A 10838-nucleotide genomic window follows, 5' to 3' on the forward strand; every position below is an offset into this window, starting at 1 on the left:
GAAGCTACAGGGCTTGAGCCTTCGTTCTGATTTTATGCTGGTTTTTCTTAACGATCGCTTTCATGTTCGCCAATAAGATTATAACTTATAGCAGTGCTTCTCAGTTAATTTCTGTCATGCCCGCCCTAAGAAGAAAAAGAGAACATTTTGGGCTTCCCCTCTCCACAGAACCACTACCAAACGTGGACAAATCGCACCGTCGCCTTCAGTCGCCAAGCCTTTCATTTCTCTCCAGGGACTAGATCAGGAGTCAGAATACACTAGACGGTTTTGCAAGAACCCCGAAAGTTGTAGACTGTGCACTGGCCAATCAGAGAAGAGCTGTGAAGCCATGACATCAAACTCAAACGTCTGTCTGGGTCCCTTTTATGGTACAGCAAAACAGTAAACAAAGAGAGAGAGCAAAAAGAGAGCAAAAGTTTTAGTCGCGTTTCCAAAGCGACTCCCGGGACACACGCAGCATGTGTCGTCCTCGACCTTAAAAATCATGAGCTGGAATTGCGCTGCCAACCTGTGGGTCCATGAATGTGACCTTCACTCTACCGATGATGTTTATGTCGAGAGCAGGATTCAAAGTAGGGATGGGCATTCGATGAAATTTTCTTAATCGATCGTCGGAAGAATTAAGGATCGATTATCGATTAATCATTAACGTTTTTATATTAAAATGATCATCATTATTATTACTATCTGCACTACTAATCTGCATAAATAAATTCAACTTTACGACATATAAACATGTAACCACTCTAGAGCCACATCAGCCCGTTTGACATTATAATGTGTTTAATTCAGTTTTGCGCAACTCTCACAGAAACAAAACTTAAAACCACATCGCTAATTTGCATAAACTAAGCGAAGATAAAACTACAGCTCTTGTGTCGCTGATGCGGTCAACTTCTGTCGGATTAAAAGACATGACTCAGTGGAATACAGGTTAGTGTGACCAGATTTGTGTTTGTCAAAACCAGGACACCGTACGGGGGAGGGAGGTGGGGCCTCGTCATCGACATTGTGCGACTCTCACCTGGCAAAACTTTTTCCCACTGGACACCGAAACATATGTGCTGCTTTGTACACTGTGCACATGGACTCACACTTGTCCCGAACGCAACGGAAAGCGTGGAATTTCTTGTACAAGTCATCGTTAAATACGCATTTGAGCTTCGGTACGTTGCAGACTGACCGACTGTTTGTGTCTCGCTCCTTCTGAGTGCAGAGCTACATGCACAGACCAGTGTTTAGTCACGCTACGCACAGCAACCTACATTCGGTTTGTCGATTAAAATGAACGTAATCGATGAAATTCTTAATGATCAATTATCGATTAATCGATTAATCATGCCCATCCCTAATTCAAACCGCCAACCTTCGGACCTGCACCCTCTGCCAACTGAGCTACTGCTGCCCAGAACTCCATATAAGACTGAACATAATTCAGGGGTCCATTTTCCACACTACATCCTCAAGTGAAAAGTTGAGATTCAAATATTGACCAAAGAGTAAATGGTTCGTCAAATTACGAGTAATAAGGCTTTGTTTAAAGTCTTATTACTCGTAATTTGGAGCTGCATAAATTCAGCCTGGAAGAACAACTTGTCTAACCTCAGCGCTTCTCCACAGTTTATCTGTTCCTCAGCCTTCATCACCTCACTCCAAATACTCCTGTTTGCCGCTCGCCACACCTCCTCATCGTCCAATCAGCGCCCAGTCTGCTTAATTTAATCTCCCACTGTTGCAAGTGCAAGTCCGCGTTGGTTTGTGCCACGCTTCACCTCTTCCCCAGCATCTCTCAGCTTCTCATTGCCCCCTTCACTCTCTTCATCCTGTCATGGTTCCCTTCACTCTCCTCATCCTCACTCTCCTCATCCTCTCATTGTCCCCTTCACTCTCCTCATCCTCACTCTCCTCATCCTCTCATCGTCCTCTTCACTCTCCTCTTTGTCCTTCACTCTACTTATCCTCTCATCGTCCCCTTCACTCTCCTCATCTCCTTCACTCTCTCCTCATCGTCCTTCACTCTCCTCATCCTCACTCTCCTTATCCTCTCATCGTCCTCTTCACTCTTCTCATCCTCTCATGGTTCCCTTCACTCTCCTCATCATCCTACGTTCTCCTCATTCTCTCATCATTCCCTTCGCTCTCGTCATCCTCTCATCGTCCTTCACTCTCCTCATCCTCTCATAGTCCCCTTTACTTTCCTCATCCTCTCATCATCCTTCATTCTCCTCATCGTCCCCTTCACTCTCCTCATCACCTCATCGTCCCATTCACTCTCCTCATCCTCTCATCATCCTCTTCACTCTCCTCGTTGTCCTTCACTCTCCTCATCCTCTCATCGCCCCCTTCACTCTCCTCATCCTCTCATAGTCCCCTTTACTTTCCTCATCCTCTCATCATCCTTCATTCTCCTCATCGTCCCCTTCACTCTCCTCATCACCTCATCGTCCCCTTCACTCTCCTCATCACCTCATCGTCCCCTTCACTCTCCTCATCACCTCATCGTCCCCTTCACTCTCCTCATCCTCTCATCATCCTCTTCACTCTCCGCGTTGTCCTTCACTCTCCTCATCCTCTCATGGCCCTCTTTACTCTCCTCATCCTCTCATCGTCCCCTTCCCTCTCCTCATCTTCTCGTTGTCCCCTTCACTCTCCTCATCCTCTCATCGTCCTCTTCGCTTTCCACATTTTCACTCCCCTCTGTCTCACTTCTACCACCTCCAGTGTCCAGGCCTCGGGGAAGAAAACCTCTCCTAAACCTCATCCATCCACGCCCTTAATCGCGATCTCTTCTCATTCAATAAAACATCTCATACTTTCTCTTCGCGTTTGTCTGAGCGTCTCCAGGTTGTACTAATATTAGAAGAGTTCAAACTGTAGTAAAACGCGACTGTATTCTCTTTATTTATAGTCCTGCGATGAGAAAACTATATATAGGACCCCCCGCTCTTTTTAACAGGGTTGTTTTGTATGTTAAGAGCAATTCTGACAACGTGACAAAGTACAAAAGTTAGCGAGTTAAAGTGATTTGACACGTTGTTAAAATGAGCTACAGGGCGTGGGAGGGACGGCAGCGTTTACATGAGGGCCATTTTGGAGGATCAGCTCTTGTCTGTGCAATGTGCTGACTGTGCACTCGCGCTCATAATGGGGCGAGTTTAGATTCTGCCACCAAGCAACTTTTGATTGTTCTTCATATCTGCCGCGTCATGGTCTGTGTCTGTCACATCGGAAAAGGGGGAGGTCTTGTCTGACAGAAGACAGCTTTTATGATCTCCTAGAACAGGGGTGTTAAACTCATTTTGGTCCGGGGGCCGTATCCAACCTACTTTGATCCCAAAGGGGCCGGATCAGAAAACTCATGTCATATAAACCCCAAAAATAACAATAAGTTCAAATATTTGTGCAGAGAAACACAAATCTATTACAGAAATATTTTTTAATTGACAAACTCTTTTTTTTTTTTTTACAAAATATTATAAATTTATGAACAACCTGAAACTTTAAGAAAAATGTAATTTCAACACAGTGTTTTAACATTAAATTGTATGTAACTAGGAATAAGTCCTTTTTTTTTTTTTTTTTGGAAAATCCTGCACTTGGCGTTCCCTTTTCTCATTATTGACATTTTGTTGATGAGGGTGTCACGGTCAACAGTCAAAACGATCGTCCTTTAAGAGCGTTTGGAAAGAGACAAGTCTTCATTTGTGCTGCTCTGGTGGGAGGGGCCACGTACAGAGACACTGGAGACTCTGCTATACTAAGCACCGCAGAAAATACAATATTTTAAAAGAAAATATAATTAAAATATTTTAGTAGAAAATCAGCAGAGGGCCACATTAAAGGCCGCATCCGGCCCCCGGGCCTTATGTTTGACACCTGTGTCTTAGAACTTCAGAAGAGTGAAAGAATAACTCTATTAGTGAACAAATCTTAATGTTGGAAATATTAAAAGATCACCCATTAGAGGCGTGAACGATCATGCAAAATATGACTCAGGTTCTCCTTAAGACAGTTCAGTCCAGTGTCGGATTCTCCTCACTGTAACCAGTCAGGGAGTGTTAGTTTCAGTGGAGTTAGCTCGTCCCTTCAGACAGATATAAGACAGTGACTCAGAGAACCCAATGTCTCTTGGGTGAACAACGAAACATATTCACTCTTAAAACTTTTGTCCAGTTGACAGAATTCAATTTTCTTTTCCAATAGAACCTGGATGAGGGATTACAAAGACAATATGAAATGATTTGAACTTTTGTGTTTCTTGCGCCGCTCCTTCAGATATGATTTACTTTTTCTCATTTTTGTGTCTATCCTTTGAAATACCAGATTTGGTGTCCTTCCAATAAAGAACAAATTATAAATCAGATGTTACGTCCTGACACTGGTTACTTTTATTTAAGAAATAGTTTCCCGAAATTCTGCTTTACTTTTACTTGAGTAATTTCCTTGAAGACATTGCTTTTATATAAAACTTTTGGAATACTCTATTTGTGCAAATAGAAAAGCTGAACTTTGTACCAGTTTTGTGTCATGTGGATAGGCCCAGTAAATATAGCGACAGACTGTTCTGTGTGGAGTTTGCATGTTCTCCCTGTGTCTGGGCACTCCAGTTCCCACAGTCAACCCAAAACATAATAGCCTGATTCATCAGCCGGTTTCACTTCGTGGAAACCGTCTGACCTCGCAGCATTAGGATTGGTTCGCTCGGGTACATTTTTTTTAATTTAACCAATCGCTGCTATTTGATCGTGACATATGTAATGCACCAAATCCTGTAGGAAGAAGGGCAATAAAGTCTTTCCCCTTGATAAAATTCACCAAACATTCTCTTTGTTCCAGCTTTAAATCCTCAGTCTCGGGAATCATTGCCAACACAGAATGTCTGTTTTCATCTACATCTATCTCGACACTTTGTTTACTGTTGTGCTGTTCCACAAAAGGGACCCAGACAGGCTCTTGAGTTTGACGTCATGGCTTCACAGCTCTTCGCTGATTGACCGGTGCGCGATCTACAACTTCTGGGGTTCTTACAAACCGTCTAGTGTATTCTGATTCTTGACCTAGTCGCTGGAGAGAAATGAAATTGAGCGGAGGCACTAGGTGGCGCAGCCTGGCTAAAAACATGCGCCATAGCTAAAAAAATATAAAAAAGCTTCTTCCCAACAGCCATCAGTGTGCCATAAATGTTGTGTTTTCATAAGTAGTGTCTCGACCTCACTGTGTTGTCTTGTTTGTGTGTGTGTACATCAGAAGGAGATGGTCATTGTAATTTCATTGTTGTTGTTTCCTTCATTCAATGACGATAAATCAATCGATCAAGTAATAGCCTGGATAGTAACCTCAGCAGTATAAGAGAAATAGACTAGAGTTGAGCCGATTTGTAGTGCAGACTTAAAGAGCATTTATTCCAGACAAAAAAAAAAAAAAAATTAAATAAAAAATAATAATGATGATGATGATGATGATGATAATATAATAATAATAATAATAATAACTAGAAAAGCACTCAGAGAGCGCAGACCTCCGCCAAGGACTACCCCCATTTTTTTATATAAATTGCGATAAAATCAGTCTTCTGGATCAGATCCGGATCAGCCTTTGGAATATGAAAGAGGATCCCATTGTCCATCCCTGAGTCAAATTTCATGGGGTTTGGTCAATAATTAACCGAGATATTGAGAAACAAAATTTTTGGCCCCATTTACCACAATGTTAACTAAAATTTCAAAGTGATCCAGAATCCAGGATTTCTTCCGGATCACCCCCAAAATGAAATCAGTTCTTCCTTTTCACATTTCCAACAAATCCTGAAAATTTCATCAAAATCGGTCCATAACTTTTTGAGTTATGTTGCTAACAAACAAACAAACAAACAAACAAACAGACAAACGCCGGCAAAAACATAACCTCATTGACGGAGGTAATAATAATAATTATAATAAAAGTACGAGAGTTAAAAACAGACATGACACACAGCACGTTCCCCTGAACACAAGTGAGGCTGGCTCCTTTTATAGGCCACCTCCTCTAACTGGGTGAGCTCATCTCCAACTGCAGGTAAGTACAGGTCATTTTGTTTTATGGTTTAAAAGAAAACTATCAAAAACAATGCACCAAATATCCAATTACATCACAATACAAAAATACATCTCTTTATTAATTTAGTAGTGTTTTATTATGAATGTAAAAGTACTAAATAGAGACGAGTTAAAACATCTGTGCACCCCTCCTCCTAACAAAATGGTTGCCTGCCCCGGAACCTTCTTGGCAACCTGGCAGACAACACAAGAAGGTAAGTACAATTAATTTTGAACCACAATTACTTAAAATCAATGCACTTGTTTCGTTTACTTATTTCATTTTTACAGTCACTTCAATGAAAAACAATTTTTAATCAGGACAGTAAAGCGTACCTTAACCTTACCTTAACCTTGAAGGGTGAAGAAACAACTTCAAGGTGTCTGAAAAGTCTCTGAAAAGTCAAATTTGCAGAATAAGGTCACATTAAAACGCCGTCAGACACGACAACTGTACAAATGACTGAAAAAAAGCGTCTTAATTATAACTTTTAGAATCCATATGTGTGTATTAAACATGTTCCTAAGTTATATTGCAGTAACATAGCAGAGATAGTGTCTGCTCTAATCTTACAATTTATCGCAGACTATTTTATTGATTCATGTGTATTTCATAATTAATTTTCTGTTTACGGTGAAGAGGAGTCCGGTGAGAGAGAGCCGCTTCTGTAGAAGAAGACTGATCAGCATAAACCTTGATAAGAACTGCATGCTTCATAAATCATAATGGAACGTACGCATGCCTCTAGGACACAGGTAATTATATGTTCAGACCACGTATAGATATTTCTCTTACCTCTTTTCTGGTATTTTCAGTGAATTTCCTGTACATGCACTTAATGTATGTACTCCAGTGCTTCAGTCTCCCTCGAGTGTTTCTTGTATTGGAGTTATTCTTCATTATACTGCTGGGGTTAAACCTGTCAGTGTTCCTTGTTCACGTGTACGCCAGAAATCGTATAATTATCTGAATTGTGGAGCTTTAAGATTAGAGGTGGTATTATGTGTAATTGATTTTTTTGAGCTTCATACCCTAACACTGTTCCCTCATCAAAAACATGCCCAGAGAGGTTTTAGATGACATCATTCTAACCCTCCTTACTGTTAAATGTAAAATTCTGTACTGTGCCCCGTCCACGAGTCACCCAATTATCGATAAATAAATATACAAAAACATAATACAAAACTGAACGTAGTAAACTTGATGTGATGTGGAGTCGTTTTGTTGGCAGGATTCATGTTGATTGTGTTGTAATAGCGCTGTGAAGGGGGAGTGACTTTGCGAGGAGGAGAAGAAGTACCTAGGATCAGGGGTGGGCAATTATTTTTTCCGTGGGGCCACATAAGAAACAGAAAATATTGTGGAGGGCCGGGCCAAAATTATTAACTCAGTTCTGCTTAATATTTAATAATTGCATTTCATTATAAAAAGCAGTAAACCACTAAACCAGTAGTCTTGGTTTAGACCTGGTTTAGAAAAAAAGGTTTAGGCCTGGTTTAGCCCCAGTTTAGAACTGGTTTAGTCCCGGTTTAGTCTTGGATTTTCCTGGTTTAGTCCTGGTTTTGGCCAGGTTTAGACCTGATTTAGACAAGGTTTAGTTCTGGTTTAGTGAAGTTGCCTTACAAAAAAACAAAAAAAACACACAAATAAAATACAATACAGTTTTAGCCCATGCATGAGGTAAAATGATAAAATATGCTTATTTTGTAATTCCAAATGATTAATCCAAATGATATCTTAAAGGGGCTGGTCAGAGTCAACCAAAGGACCGTATGTGGCCTGGGAGCTGGACAATGCCCAGGTCTGACCTGGGTGGAGGGTTAGCTGCCTCAAGAGCTCAAAATGCTCTGTTCCACCTCGTGATGTCATGAAGCTTTAGTTTTCAAGTTCACAGCTCCTTTTTGTTCAGTAGAGATTGGCAATTCCAGGTCTGAAATCATCCAAATATTTCTAGTAAAGGTGTATGAAGTTTAAGAATATAGTGGAGCACTTCCTGTACGATATTATAACATAGATCAGCAAACAGCATAATCAGGGCCCTGTAAAAGCTTGAATATACAACTGTTAAATGTGCTGTATGTGAGACTGTTTCTCCCTGTTTACACCAAAACTTAACAGTGTGTAAGAGCAGCATGAGCAGCACATGAGCAGCACATGAGCAGCACACGCACAGGTTTGGCTTTTCCATTTTAATCAGTCGGACAATCTACACCAGCAGTGTCATATGTGTGTCCAACGGCCATCATGACGCCATGTTCCGCTCAAATTAAGTTGGAGTTCTAATTCTGCAGCGTCAACAAACCGTCTCCAGGCTTTTTATCAGGGGAAAGACAGGAAATGGGCATGTGGTGTCAAAATAAACTTCCGATGCCAATTCAAAATACGTTGCCTAAAACCACTACAGTCGCGTAAACACGGTGTCACATCCAGGAGCTCGGGGAATGACTCGTGATGGACTACGGAAAGTTTAGAGCTGTGGAGGATAAATATATAACACTTTACGACATCAGACAGAAACTTTACAAGAACAACTTCTGAAGGAAAAGGCTCGTGGTGCAGACGACTAAAAGTGAAATGCTGAGTAGCTCATTATCGCTGCAAAACATCGTTTCTCTTGACTTATTGTCAACCTTTGTATTGTGATTTAAAACATAACTCATCCAATCAACAATGAACACAAAAACAATGTAAAATGTTTAGAGTTTAAACATGAGAATCCACAGAGTTAAGTGTTTAAACGTGAGAATACAGAGAGTTTAGTGTTTAAACGTGAGAATATAGAGAGTTTAGTGTTTAAACGTGAGAATACAGAGAGTTTAGTGTTTAAACGTGAGAATATAGAGAGTTTAGTGTTTAAACGTGAGAATACAGAGAGTTTAGTGTTTAAACGTGAGAATATAGAGAGTTTAGTGTTTTAGAGAGTTTAGTGTTTAAACGTGAGAATATAGAGAGTTTAGTGTTTAAAAACGAGAGAGTTTAGTGTTAAACGTGAGAAATACAGAGAGTTTAGTAGTGTTTAAACGTGAGAATACAGAGAGTTTAGTGTTTAAACGTGAGAATATAGAGAGTTTAGTGTTTAAACGTGAGAATACAGAGAGTTTAGTGTTTAAACGTGAGAATATAGAGTTTAGTGTTTAAACGTGAGAATACAGAGAGTTTAGTGTTTAAACGTGAGAATATAGAGAGTTTAGTGTTTAAACGTGAGAATACAGAGTTTAGTGTTTAAACGTGAGAATATAGAGAGTTTAGTGTTTAAACGTGAGAATACAGAGAGTTTAGTGTTTAAACGTGAGAATATAGAGAGTTTAGTGTTTAAACGTGAGAATATAGAGAGTTTAGTGTTTAAACGTGAGAATACAGAGAGTTTAGTGTTTAAACGTGAGAATACAGAGAGTTTAGTGTTTAAACGTGAGAATATAGAGAGTTTAGTGTTTAAACGTGAGAATACGGAGAGTTTAGTGTTTAAACGTGAGAATCCACAGAGTTTAGTGTTTAAATGTGAGAATACAGAGAGTTTAGTGTTTAAACGTGAGAATCCACAGAGTTTAGTGTTTAAACGTGAGAATATAGAGAGTTTAGTGTTTAAACGTGAGAATACAGAGTTTAGTGTTTAAATGTGAGAATATAGAGAGTTTAGTGTTTAAACGTGAGAATCCACAGAGTTTAGTGTTTAAAGTGAGAATTAGTGTTTAAACGTGAGAATCCACAGAGTTTAGTGTTTAAATGTGAGAATATAGAGAGTTTAGTGTTTAAATGTGAGAATCCACAGAGGCTGGCGTCACAGGAGCAGCTCTTTTGCCTCTGGTGTAAATTGAAAGTTTTTAAAATGACGCGCATATGCAGCTCTGCCTACATTACGTGCTGCTGACACTCCTGGTCTAAATTCCGGGTTACTGTCTTAACATTGTGAAAAACTGGACTAGATGTTTGCAGTGTTCCAAACTTATTTGTCACTATTTGTCGCATCATAATTATGCAGTTGAATTATGCATTATGGGTTTATAAGAGCTTTTCACCACCTTCAGAATATAAAATTCTAATTACAAATAGTTGCTTTTATAATAAATCTGTACAAGGGCAAAACCAGACAGGAGCAGACATCACCGTAAACATCACCACAACAAAAAACTGGCAACTCCTCTGGATCACTGCACATCACATTAGCGAACAGCAGATTCTTTTTCATTTGTGCCAAAATGACTACACAATACTCCGGAAACCTTTGTATATCACCGATTAAGAAAATAAAATTGGAGAACGGGGGGTGTGTACCGGTGGAGGTAAAAAGACCAAATAGCATCTTGAAAATAAGTGATTAAAACTGCTCGAATCACTCCATGCACGAATCACTCCAGATACAACTTTAAGAGGGTAAATGTGAAGGGACAGGAAAAGTTTAACAGAATACGTCAACTTTAACACTCCAGATCGCAAATTTTCTAAACTTTGTAACCCCATCCCTTCATTTCCAGTCTCCCATTGGTTCAAAATATTGAATTATGAATTAGCCAAATGCTGTTGTGCTGATTAGACCCTCTCCAAATCAGCCCCTGAGGAGTGAGGATCTGTGAGGGCCTCTCGAGTCCCACTGTGGAGCGCGCGAAGGAGGCAGCGCTGGCTAACTCTCCGCTAATCAAACGCTCCCCACGTACACCCAGTGTCACCCTAATTAAGACCGCCGCAACAGAAAACATAATCAGCGAGCAACTGCGCAATGAAGATGTTTTCATTTTGTCCGGCTGGAGAGGGGAAGGGTAAGT

Source organism: Boleophthalmus pectinirostris, unplaced genomic scaffold (assembly GCF_026225935.1).
Source record: "Boleophthalmus pectinirostris isolate CB_2022bp ecotype Guang Dong unplaced genomic scaffold, ASM2622593v1 HiC_scaffold_7, whole genome shotgun sequence".
Lineage (NCBI taxonomy): Eukaryota > Metazoa > Chordata > Actinopteri > Gobiiformes > Gobiidae > Boleophthalmus > Boleophthalmus pectinirostris.